Source organism: Acinonyx jubatus, chromosome D4, assembly GCF_027475565.1.
Source record: "Acinonyx jubatus isolate Ajub_Pintada_27869175 chromosome D4, VMU_Ajub_asm_v1.0, whole genome shotgun sequence".
Taxonomy (NCBI): Eukaryota; Metazoa; Chordata; class Mammalia; order Carnivora; family Felidae; genus Acinonyx; species Acinonyx jubatus.
The window spans coordinates 67,737,304-67,750,516 of NC_069391.1; the positions used below are offsets into that span (position 1 = coordinate 67,737,304).

At 42.2% G+C, this 13,213-nt stretch overlaps 1 pseudogene; it reads right to left on the reverse strand.

Annotated features, from left to right (window-relative positions):
- LOC106978584 (protein lin-28 homolog A-like) overlaps positions 1-12,749 on the reverse strand; it is a 53,892-nt pseudogene extending 41,143 nt beyond the window's left edge.
- Positions 12,750-13,213: the final 464 nt, after the last annotated feature.

Consider the following 13,213-nt stretch of genomic DNA (forward strand, 5'->3'; position numbering starts at 1 on the left):
ACCCCAGGGAAACGGTCCAAAGCAAGTAAAACCTGTTGGACACCTGATGGAACAAAGCAAAAACTACTTTATGAGGATACTTCCACATTCCAGGGATCAGGGACACCCTTAGAGGAAAAAATAGCTCCATCTGAAGATGAGCTCCCACCTGAAGATGAACTTTTCAAAAATGAAAATCTATGATAGGAAACTATCCCTTGTCAAGAAGACCCAACAGATGCAACACAAGAATACAGTAGAATACCTGAAAGAGACATTTTTAAAACAACAAAACAATACAAAACGAATTGTCCACGCTGACTTAACATAGCTGAATAAGCAAACTCGTATGACTTAATGGAGGAAAGCCTTTGCCCAAAGGCCACTCCCCCGACCAGTGTTTGAATATCAACTTTTAGTAGATCATTCTTTTGTATGAGGCATTTTCTTCTTTCAGCTATCCTTTTAAAATATGCATATACTCCTGGGAGAATTAATACAAGTTAGCCTTTCTCAAATTTCAGTGTTTATTGGAATCATCTGTGGAGCTCTTTCAACATGAGCCCTACCCAACAAAATTCTGGTTTAAGTGCATTCAGCATGAGACCCACGAATCTATATCTTTAACTAGTGTCCCAGGTGATTTTCAGAAAGGCTCAGGAGGGCAGTACAGTGAGGATGGACTTGAACGGCTGACCAAACTGTCTACTGTAGAAACTATTTAAGGGGCAGAGGACAGCATGCTGGGGAGCCTTTAGTTAAGAACTTGTATTTCACAGTAGAATAACTTTATTCCTATAGAACTATACATAGTCCATAAATATTCTTCTACACACACACCTTTTAAACCATATTGACTTTCTACCTGTCATTTAAGATTGATTTTTAGCATACTATTATGGTTATTGGTGGTAGAAATGAAAAGAAAGGAGAAAGAGAAGGAAAGGGATAGTTGCTAGTCAAAAGCTAACAATTAAGCAAAACAAGGAGGAATTATTATCGTTATTATGTCTGTCAAATCCAGCTTGGGGTATCCGAGACATTTACTGCTTGCCAAACACCCATTGGACTCTTTCACATTCCCAAACCTTCTTGCAGTGGGTATGGCCACGTGGCTAGAGCCTAAGGGCTGTGTGCAACTCTCTGGTCCAGTTCCCCACGCATGGAGGTCAATTGTCTAGGAGGGTCATCTGACCCCCATCAAGCTTGCACAAGCCATGAACAAACCTCTGTGGGGTTGTTGCTGAAATTGAGGGAAGGGGGTGTTTGCTACCACAGCATAGCCTAACCTGATACGCTAGTCTGTAAAAGATGGAAATAGGTATAATCTTGTTAAAGAAAATGGTCTCCCATGCCTTAGTAGTTACAGATAACAGTTCCTGTCTTGCACCCTCTGTAACTATTTATTTTCCACCACTGCTTCCAACATCTTTAAATTGCTAAAATTGAATAGAGATCCCAATAACCTCCAGGGAACTACTCACTTCAAGAGTTCCATGTTATGTGTGTGTGTGTGTGTGTGTGTGTGTGTGTGTGTGTGTGATGTTATTTTTAGGAAACAAAAGATCCAGATATTTCTGATCCATACAAGCACTTACTGTCAAAATACACATCTCACTGACCTCTTTACAGTTAGTTTTCTTTTGCTGTAAAGAGAATAGCAGAACCAAGCAGATGTTCTGGCCACTCTGCAGCTGCTTGATTTACAATGTGACACCAAATTTATGAAATCAGCTGGGGGACCCCATGGCATCCTAAGGTTTCAGGAAAGGAAATTCACAGGTTTGAGTCTACCCAGTTTCCATGTTGTCAAGTACTCTGCAATGGGAAGTTTCTGTGAGGTCCCCAAAGGAGAGCCATGAAAGCTGGGGGAGAGCGAAGAATGAACATAAAGCAACATGCTTCCTTCCTTGACAAGACCAATGGGAGGGCCAAGAGGAGGAGGAAGGAGGGAGAAAAATCCCAAGAAGGAAGGAAAGAGACCCCATTTTTCAAACTGATAGTTTCCCCTAGGTTTGCCTCCCAACCCCACCCAGCATGGGAAGGATTCAGGAACCTTTTCCACCACCGCGAGAGAACACCTGCCCTGGGTTTGTGCAGAAGGTTGCACCATCTTTCTGCGTGCTTCCCACTCCTATTGTGCTCACAATAAAAAATGGGGTCTCTGTGGGCTGAAAAGAGGTCTGGTTTGGACATTAGTGAGCTAAAGAGAGCCAAATAAAGTTTGACAACATCAGAGTTGAGAAGTCTGTCCTGAGGCAACACATTTAGTAATTTGCAATGAAGTTTCAGTGCAGGAACTTGCAAAGACACAATCCTCACCACCTATTGTTTTCTGCTTCTAAGTGGAGTGCATGATAATTGCATTTTAAAAGATCTCTTTGAACTCTCTTGCTTTTAAAAAAATTACAAAATCATTGCCCCGAAGTTTGCCGGCCACCCTCCTGGTAAAAACAAAAACAAAACAAAAACTCAAGTGTCCCATAGGCCTTGCAGCATTTGTTGAATAAACGAATGGATACAAGGTCAAGAGGAGAAAGTAACCTGGGGATCAGTGGGAAATGTGGTTTTAGACACTTTGGGTTTGAGATGCTAATTGAAGCATCTTACACTAGACTGACAGATTTGACTACTTAAAAATTTTAAATTCTGTATGACAAAGGACACCACAAATAAACCCAAGAAACAAGCAATACGTTGTAGAAAAATATATACAATGTCCTAAAGAAAAGATTATTATCCCAAGTATACAGATTTCCTAAAAAACCTATGAGGCCCATATCTCAATAGTTAAGTGAGCAAACGCTATAAACAGGCAATTTGCAGAGGAAGAATTACAAATGTCAATAAACAGAGTGAAATGTCAATAAAAAGATGGTGATGCTTATTAATAATAAAAATGCATATGAACAACCAGATATCATAAGTTTTACCCATTAGCTTGGCAAAAAAAAGAAAAAAAAAAAAATATATATATATATATATGAGGCACCTGGATGACTCAGTCAGTTAAGCATCTGACTCTTGATTTCGACTCAAGTCAGGATCTCACGGTTCAAGGGATCAAGCCCCATGTGAGGCTCTGGGCTGACAGCACAAAGCCTTCTTGGGGTTCTCTCTCTCCTTCTCTCTGCCCCTCTCTCTCACACTCTTTTTCAAAATAAATAAATAAACACTTTTTAAAAAAATGGGATGATTTCAAATGTTGAAGATTCTATAAAAGAAAGAAGCATTTTCATTCAATGTGGAAGAAATATAAATTTTAAAGCCTGTTGGGCGTAGGGAGAAACAATTTGGCAAGAGCCATCACAATTTTTAATGTGCCTGACACATACAGCACTTTCATTGCTACCAACCTATCCTGGAGAAAAATACACACTTGCCCAAAGAGCAGGACTAAGCCATTCGTGGCTGTTGCGTCTGTAATAGTGCACACTGGAACCAATTCAAACATCCATCAATAAGGGAGTGATTATGTAGATTATAGAACAGCCTTATAAAGAAAATGTTTTACTGCTATTTAAAAAGGAATGTAGTAGGTTTTTATATGCTGACATGGGAAGATCTCCAAATCGAAAAGCAAGTCAATTGGTAAAATACAGAACATGTGAGCTCATTAAATTCCATGGAAAAGGGATTGGAAAGATATCCGCCAAAGTGTTAACATTAGTTTCCTTTGGGATGGGCAATGGTTATGGGAAAGGTACAGGGGTTACTCTTACATTTTACTTCAACCATTTCCATGTATGCTTTACTACAAGGAATTTTAGGAGACAGGAAATTGATGGAGTATGAGGCAAGAGAATCCATTTGCTTTTATTACTTCAAAAGGCAAGAATAGTGCAGTGGTTAAGATCATGGGCTTTTGAATCATATTTCCCAGTTTCAAATCCTGTCCACCCTGTTCTACTAAATACTGTGTGACCTTGAGACAAGTTTCTTAGTACCCTGGACCTCTACGTGCTCATTTTTAAAGTAGGATTGGTAGACTTCCACCTGTAAGTGATAGCATACAGTATTTACCTTTCTCTATCTGATTCATCTCAAAAATACTGTATGCTGTCACTTACAGGTGGAATCTAAAAAAGGCAAACTCATAAAAACAGAGTAGAATGGTGGTTACCAGGGGCAGAGGGTGGGGGGAATTGGGGATATGTTGTTCAAGACTACAAACTTGCGACTGGTAAATAAATGAGTCCTGGAGATCTAAGGCAAAGCATAGTGATTACAGACAACAGCATTGTATTATAAACTTCAAAGTTGCTAAGAGACTAGATCTTAATTATTCCCAACACACACAAAACAATGATAACTGTATGATATGATGGAGGTGTTAGCTAACACTACGGTGGGCATCATGCTGCAATGTCTAAGTGCAGGAAATCAACACATGTGCACCTTAAACTTACACAATGTTATGTATCAATTCTATCATGTGCATACACACACACACACACACACACACATTTTAAAAATAAATAAGTGGGCTGGTGGTATTCCATACATATTAGTGTTATGATTAATATTGCTTTGGGTGTTAGCAATTTAGGTTATATTTCCCTCTCTCAGAGTCCAATCACAATAATTTGTTTGGAAATAAATAATATTTACATAATAAAATAGTGCTGATTTTGGTCATTGTTAATACTCAGAAGAACATATGGTCGATGCATGGAATAATTAATCCTATCTATAGGACAGAAAACAAATGTTATTAATACTGACACTAGAAAAGTAACAGTTGTTAAAGTTATAAAAATAACTAAAGGAAGAATGAAAAGAATAACTAATATAAAAATGCTAAAGATGACTTACACTCGTTAATGGACGCGGATTTAGCTGAAGCATTTCGTAGTGGAGAATACTAGACCCTATCTGAAGTCAGTAAGTCAATAAAAGTGAGTAAGTCAGATATATGCAGCTTATCTGAAATATGGAGCTGGACATCAAAAGCACTAAAAAATAAATACTTCAAATAATTTTCCTCAAGGAGAAGCATAAGGAGACTTTTATTCAGCAATTGATGTCTTCTCATACAATTTGAGTTTTGTAATATAACGCACATTTTCATGATACTCAAAAAATAGGACACTCTTGCCATGGCGGAGGCATGGTGTGTGTGTGTGTGTTGATTGCATAAAATTCACTAGATGGAGAGTTATGCCCCAAAACGTGATAGCAGTTACTATCACTGGGGAAAGGATGTGGGTAGCTGAGGGACAGCATTAAGGTGAGTACCTTTCAGTAAATCCATTTTGGGTCTTTTAAATTTTATGCCATGTTCATGCCTACTCCCAAAAATAATACTTTTGCATAGCCTCTGCCTTTCACAACATGGCTCTTTAGGTAGAGCCCTAAACTTCCAGATGAAAGTGTTACCCAGGCTGGTCCCACTCTCCAGTTCCTATGTCCATACTCCCTGTTACTCCTCTGTCAACCCCACCAGAATTCTCACCCACAATCACATCCAGAATTACAGGTGCACCCCTTTATAGAGGGCTACAAATTCACATTTCGACTGTCCATTTTTGCAAAATGTTACCAAGCAATAAAAATGACTCCCCTCCTCCCATGTTTTGGCCATTCCACAACTGTGCATTAGAGAAGAATGCAAAGCAATGTAGGTGCCTGGTGACAGGGTGAGAAGGAAGGATTCCCCGGGCTGGTGGCTGAACCACAACAGGGAGCGGAGTCATCTGGATAATTGCCCAGCTTTGTTGGACATGTGTCTGTAGAAAGGAAGATTGGTCATGTGCAACCTAATGTGTTCAAGAACTATCATAATTTCAAAGTAATGATGAACATAAACAGTATTTCAAGAGAACGGAACCAACTGTAATAATACATGAAAGTATCATTGATTTCTTTTGCTGGCAAAGCCCCGGGGTCATAGGTACAGCTAATATTAGTAGGGTTCGTTGCCAACATTCATAACTGAACGAAATGTTGTATTTCAGTTCGAGGTTAGTGAAAATAAATATGTAAGTGTTCCTATCCAAGATCATGGATGCCTTGAATTTCATCTGTGGACCTGCGACAAAGACCCTGTTCTAGATCCAAGTATACCGAGAATTATAAATCCTATTTAAGGAGGACTAGTTGATCTGCAGCCAGGCTTGAAGCCTTAGACACATTTTGAGAACTGTTTCAGACAGAAGCCACATGTCAGACTAGGGAGGATTCCATACCGACTCAAAGTCAAATATATTAAAATTCAAAGGAAGAAACTAGGCTTTTAAATAGATTACCTGGGATGTATAGCATATGTCATGGTTTTGAGCAATTAGAATTGTTCTCATTCACTTTATCTCCCCAGGCTAATGAGAGATGATTACAGAAACCACAGGTTAGAGATATTTTGAGCTTTTGAGAAACTTGACTCCTTTAGCTGTGAATGGCCTGCTTTATGCTACATGCACAAAGATGTCAGTTAAGGTGCCAATCTGTATCAGTTTTAAAATATGGCCTCCAGTTTTGTGTGTGTGTCTTTCTTTTTACCTTCTTCGCATCAACGGGTCTCCCCTCCCTTTGAATTAAGATTGACTTATGACTGTTTGGCCCATAGCATACTATAGAAGTGAGGCTACATGACCTCCAAAGTTAAGTTATAAAATATTATGGAGCTCCCGCCTTGCTTGCTAAAAATACTTGCTTTTGGAGGTCCAAGCCACCATGTAAGAAGTCTGCCCTGAGGCTGCCATGCTGCAAGGAAGCCCAAAAAACATGAGGAAGCCAAGTGTAGCTCCCCCTTGACTGTCCCAAATAGCCCAAATACTCACTTCCTGTGAGTGAAGGAAACTTCAGATGATTCCACCCTCCAGCCATTTAAGTAGGACCCCACATGTTCAAGCCCTCCCAGTTGAGTCTCCAGTCACTGAGGAGTAGAACCAAGTCATTTTTGCCTTGCTTGCCCAAATTCCTGATCCACAGAATCAATGAGCGAAACAAAAGGATTGGGTGTTGTCATACCATGAAGCCTTGAAGTAGTCTGTTACATGACAAAAATTAACAAATTAAAAAAAAAAAGGTCCAGTATTTAACTAGGAGGAAGCCGATGGAGTCAATATGCAGACACAGTGAACAAACACCAGTACAAATTCATCAGAGCATCCCAACCAGACCCTTTACATACATTAAATTGTTGTTCTAAACCAATGTATTGGCTATAAGGTCAGAGGTCAAAAGTCCAATTGCCATATGGGCTTCTGATCAATGTGAAATCTGACCCTTCTCTACCTTCTTTTCCCTATCCACCACTTGCATACAGAAGACTCCAAGGCTCAGATGGCTATGCCCATGAGATAGGAGGAACCTGAGTCCCTGAATGATTCATTGTGTGAAGGAGAGCTATCCACTCCCTGAGACACCCGCACTGGATTGTTACATGGGTAACATGATATACTTCTATAGATTATCGAGTCACTGGAATGTCAGAGTTTACTTGTTACAGCATCTCATGTAACCCTAACTGACACAGGAACTCACTCTTGACCTCAGCGTCAGAAGAGTAATAAGCAGGGGTAATGACTACGGAGAATATAAAAACATCAGTCCCAACTCAACTCCAGCCAATTTTTGTCATGTGGAAATGTGGAACCAGTTGCCAGATGTTCCAATTTATTTGAGAGATGCCAGACACCCTTATTTTTATATGGAGTCTTAAGTTTAGTGGTTTACTCCCTTAAAAAAAAAAATCAGTGAAGCCAAACAAAACTCACCTTCAAGCCCATTCTGCCACATTGCACCTCTCTGGGCTGTATACCAAGATTGGTGGGATCCCTTTATAATGACGGTGTTAGCTCAAGGGGCTAACCGCTATCAAAAATCAGCTGTATCGTACCAGACGTTTATTCCATCTGTTACTTCTTCATCAGAGCTGTCATCTCAGAACTGCTCATATCCTCCTCAAAAGGCTTCCACTTCAAAAGCCTAAAGTTCTTCTTTTTTAGCTCAGCATTCAAAGCCCCCACAGTCTGGCCCTCACCTAACCTCCTGCAGTATCTTTTTCCAGCTTCATCAGACTCAGCCCTCCTGTGTATCTTCTAAACCCTGTGCTCCACTCGTGCTGCCCCTACAGAACACGTTCATCTCATGGCTCAAGGTTCAGCTGATGGACAGCACAGGGTGAGAAACCAAACAGATCTGTGCTCGGATTCTGTGACACTTGCCGAGTGACCTTAGTTAACTCACCTAAACTTCTCCAAGCTGCACACCATAGGGGCTGGAAATGCCAGAAACCCCAGCCATCTACTCAGCTAGTTCAGGGGTCAGCAAACTCTTTCTGTAAAGGACAAGAGAGTAAATATTTCAGCTTTGCAGAACATTTGGTTTCTGTACAGTGACCTCTGCCACTGTAGCGTGAAATAGCCGTAGTCAATACATAAACAAGTGGACGTGGCTGTATTCTAACAACACTTTTATTTATGGACATTGAAATTGGAATTGTGTTTAATTTTCATGTCATAAAATGTTATTTTGCCTTTGATTTTTTCTTTTTTTTTTTTTTAATTTATTCTTGGGAGAGAGCAAGCTGGGGAGGGGCAGAGAGAGGCGGACAGAAGGTCTCAAGTGGGCTCTATGCTGACAGGCTGACAGCAGTGAGCCCAATGTGGGGTTCGAACTCACGAACAGCTACCTGATGACCTGAGCTGAAGTCAGATGCTCAACTGACTGGGCCACCTAGGTGCCCTACTTTTGATGTTTTATTTCAACGATTCAAAAATATAAAAACCATTCAATATAAAAATATAAAAAATAAATAAATATAAGTAAATAAAATAAATAAATAAATAAATAAAATAAATAAAAACCTATAAATATAAAAATATAAAAACCATTCTTAGCTTGTGGGCTGAACATGAGTAGGTGGCTGGCCAGATTTGCCAATCCCTGAACTAGTTCACGGCCATGTGACTAATCCTGGCCAATGGAATCTGTGGCAAAGTTTCCCAGAATGGTTTCCGGGAAACGTGTCCTCTTCATTTGTCCTCCCATATCAGAGGAAACAAGAGGAAACACTCCTCTTCTTGGGCTGGACATTGCCTTATCTCCACCCAATGCCATCCTGGGCCATTTGAAGAAAGGCGGGTGTCTTATAAGGATACTGAAAGAGGAGTGACAAATAGAAAGACCCTAGATGATACCATTAAGCTGCCAAAGCAACCCTGAAACCATCTGACTCCAGAATTTATTTCGTTAGAAACAGAATTTCTCATTGTTTCGCTGGGTGTTTTGTAGCGGTATACCAAGTCGGGTGGGCAGCATGCCGAGTAGGGGGTACCAAGTGGAGGGGCAATCTACATGGGTGTGGGCAGTAAGGGGGTGTGTGGTCTGCAGGGAATTTAAAAACAGTAATAAAACCAACTAGAAGTGCATCTGCTGATGATAAAAAGCACCAGCAATTCTAAACCATGCCAGTGATAAAATACTCACCCCCATCCAGGTCCTTTGCTCCCAGCACTCCCCAGTCTTATTCCCCAACTAATACTTTGTGCCTTGCCCTCAAGAGGCTCCTAATGGATATGCATGTCCCAGCACCCAATAAAAATGTTTACTGACATGCTGAAGAGCCCATGATCCACACACATGCACACGAGGACATATGTGAACCCGTGAAATAGTGAGTCATGTTATAATTGCATTCTCCCGGCTCTGGAAAATGAAGAGTATTTAGGTTTCTGCCACTTGACATTTCTTAAACCCACAGTGGAATCATGAGGCCTCTACCCTATTGTGACCTCGTATAGCTTTACAATGGTTTCTCAAGGCCTTTTTGTGTTTACCAGGACGGCCCTGGAAAAGGGTGCATTTGAATCAAATGCAAAAGAATCGAAATCAACTTAAAGCAATGTATTTGAATTTACTCAGGAAATGCAGTGTCCCCAAATAAGAAAATTAGCCCAACCGAGGAAAATGTAGCCGAAGTACCCAGGAGTTAGAACCCTGTCAAGTGGCATATGGGCGGCAGAAAGCAGGCACAGGTCCGATGTAGCAAGCCTCACTCCCCCTGGCTCTGCTCTGGGATCCCCAGTCATGTAATCGGGACTACAAGGTAGCAGGTTCTATAAAAAATGTGTGCCCGTGATTTAAACATCAAGCTTTAATTGTTACCAAGATCCTTTCCCAGCGGTATTTTCCCTGCACTGTCAAATCACACATGCATTCATGCGTACCCATTCATACACACACGTACATAAGCACAAAAACACATGTGTTGGCAAAAAAAAAAAAAAAAAAACACCCATGTGTGTACAGACAGGCACACAAATGCATAGGAGCAGGGCAGGGCTATGGATCTCCTCTTCTCCTTCCACCAGAAAGTAGGCTGTCTTTCCCTGTGAGCTGGGGGCCTGCTGGGCCTTCAGCACACACGAGGCCACCATTTAGCTGATGGTCTGGCAGAAGTGGCACTTCCTGGGCTGGGGTGACAGCTTTGCATCCCCTGCACGGCAGTCTCCGACCTCCAGGGTTGTAGCACCTGTTTCCCTTTGCTCTGCTCTTCCCTGCGCGCCTCTCATTCCCAAGGCAGAACGCCCCACCAAGGTTGGGGACTGGGATAGATTCCAGGCCCTTAGCCGACTTCTTAAAGCCTCTTTCAGGCTCCAGAAGCCCCCCATGTGCAGCTCGCTCTGGTGCACAGAAACATCCACTGGGGGGGTCAAGCACGACCCTGGCAGTGGCGGTCACAGACAGGAAGTCGATCCCCATGCGCACGCTGAACCACTGTAGATGGCGGCACCGAGCATCTGTAAGCAGCTGTGGCCCCTCTGCCACCTGGCGGCCACCTCTCGTGCCAAGGCGCTACCACCTGCAAACTGTTGGTTTGACGCAGAGCCCACGGTAGTCGGCTGAGCCCGAGGCCCTGGGCCTCTAGCTGGGCAGCTGCGGGCCCCAGAGAAGGCCAGAGGCAAAAGGGCCAACACCATCATCTCCTATTCTCAGTCCCGATTGGCACCACATATAATAACCAGGAGCCAGACTTGAGACCGTGCATGTGGTTACCTGGTTCTGTAAGATTAAAAGAACCAAAAAGAGTTTTGTGTGTCCCCACCTGTCAGAAGTAGGTGAGGACCCGTTAGCCCATTGGTAGCAATCTGCCACTACCCCGAAAGCCCTGCCCTGGGCTGCCTTGCGTCCTGCCTGCTCCAGACACGGGCTCCAGCAGAGGCCCTGTGGGTTGGGCGGGTGTCTGGGTTGATTGGCTCCCTTCCACATCCCCTTCTCCCTGCACATGGAGTCTATTCATGAGCATTTCCAGGAATCAGAGCAAACAGTTCTCACTTTGGAGAGAGGTTGGGTTAATGCTAAGCTCGAAATCTCTGGGGCTCCATCAGGGATAGCCAGGCAGGCAGAGATGTGTGGCACCCCTCACCCTAACGCCTGACATTGGAGAGAAAGATGTAGATGTCAGCCAGCAAAGCATGTCCCAGACTGGAACAGCGTCCACACCAGGGAAAGGGATCAAGGAGATGAAAGAGTGGCTGGTCAGTTAAGCCTGGGTGGCTCAGTCAGTTAAGTGTCTCACGTCGGCTTAGGTCATGACCTCATGGTTCGTGGGTTCAAGCCCCGGGTCCAGCTCTGTGCTGACAGCTCAGAGCCTGGAGCCTGCTGTGTCTCCCTCTGTCTCTGCCCCTCCACTTGTGCTCTCTGTCTCTCTCTCTCTCTCTCAAAATAAATAAATAAACATTAAAAAAAAAGATGATGAGGCATTAAATAGGGAAAGTCAAGACAGAGGTGATGATGGGAAAGGAGAACAGGACGTTTTCATGGCAATATCTTAAAGCCAGCCTAGGACTGAACTAGAACCATCTACCTCTAATTAGCTTTCCCTCTCTCACTCGCTCTTCTCTGCTCTCCCTAGGAGCACATTCAAAAAGTTGCTATATTTTCCTGTTACTTCATGAACTAAAATTAAAAATAGGTTCAAGAATGGTTTATTATTAACTGAGCCAAAACATCTGCACCTCAAGCCAAGGTCTACAACAAACAGTCTGATGCTATCCTGCCTTGCAGGAGTGCTGTTCCGCCTAAAAGTGTAGAGAGACATACACCAAAAATAATAAAGAAAGAAAATAAACAAAATAAAATTCAGTGACACAAACTCCAGTTCAAATCTGTTCCCTTTTGCTTCCAGAAGAGCAATAAGGATTGTTGTCATCTGAAATTGGCTTAATGTTTTCTATTTGTCTAAGCCTCGTGGCTTTCCTGAAATGTATAAGCCTTTCATGTTTAACAAGTATGGATAAAACATGGTTGAAACCCAAGAGCAAAGTAGTTTTAAATGGAGATAATGGATGTTAAGTTCCTGATAATGGATGTAGCTTTGCTGGACCCTCTCAGGAAAAAGAGACTCAGAAGCTTGAGTGAGGACAAGCCAGTGAGATAGGCTGGCTTTTGTGCTCAGGGCACAGTGGATGCTTCCAAACAAATTCAAGATCATCTTTACCAATAGTTTTATATTTAGAAAAAAAAAAAAAAAGCAAAACATGGAATTTGGCGTCCGTCTATGAAAAACATGGTTGAAAACACATATTTGTATTTTCTCCTATGCTTTGCCCTTATAAACTCAATTTCATCTACCCCATCAACATGATTAGCGCTTTTCTTGGGTGACAGCAGCACCATTAAGAACTAGAATGCCTCCATTTACCTATCAGCAGTCATGAAAAAAGTGCTCTACATCTCAACCAGGAGAAACTCACCTGACTAGTAAACCAAGATTGTCTTATCCAGGCCAGGCAAAACCGGGCCAGCAGAATTCCCCGCAACATGCTTTGCTATTAAGACTTAGTTAGGACCTGGTGAGCCTGCAGGAAAGCTTACTGTCTCCAATAGAATCGGCAAGGCCACCAGAAAAACAGGAAAGGGAAGAATGTAGAGCTACAGGCATCAAAAGTAGAAGAATTAAAGATTTTGATTTAAAAATTTAGTGCTCGTCTTGATAGCATGTAATGAGAACGGTACTTCATCTCTGTGGTCTTCCTCCCAAAACTCACAACCCCATGCTGACTATGAGAAAAACATCGGACAAATCCAAATTCAGGAACATTCTACAAGACACCTGACCAGTACTCCTCAGTGTTGTCAAGATCATGAATAACAAAGGAAGTCCAAGAAACTGATACAAGCCAGAGGGGCCCAAGGAGATATGACAGGTAAATGTAATGTGGTGTCCTAGATGGGATCCTGGAATGGAAAAAGGACATTGGGGGGAAACTCATGAACTCTGAGTAGA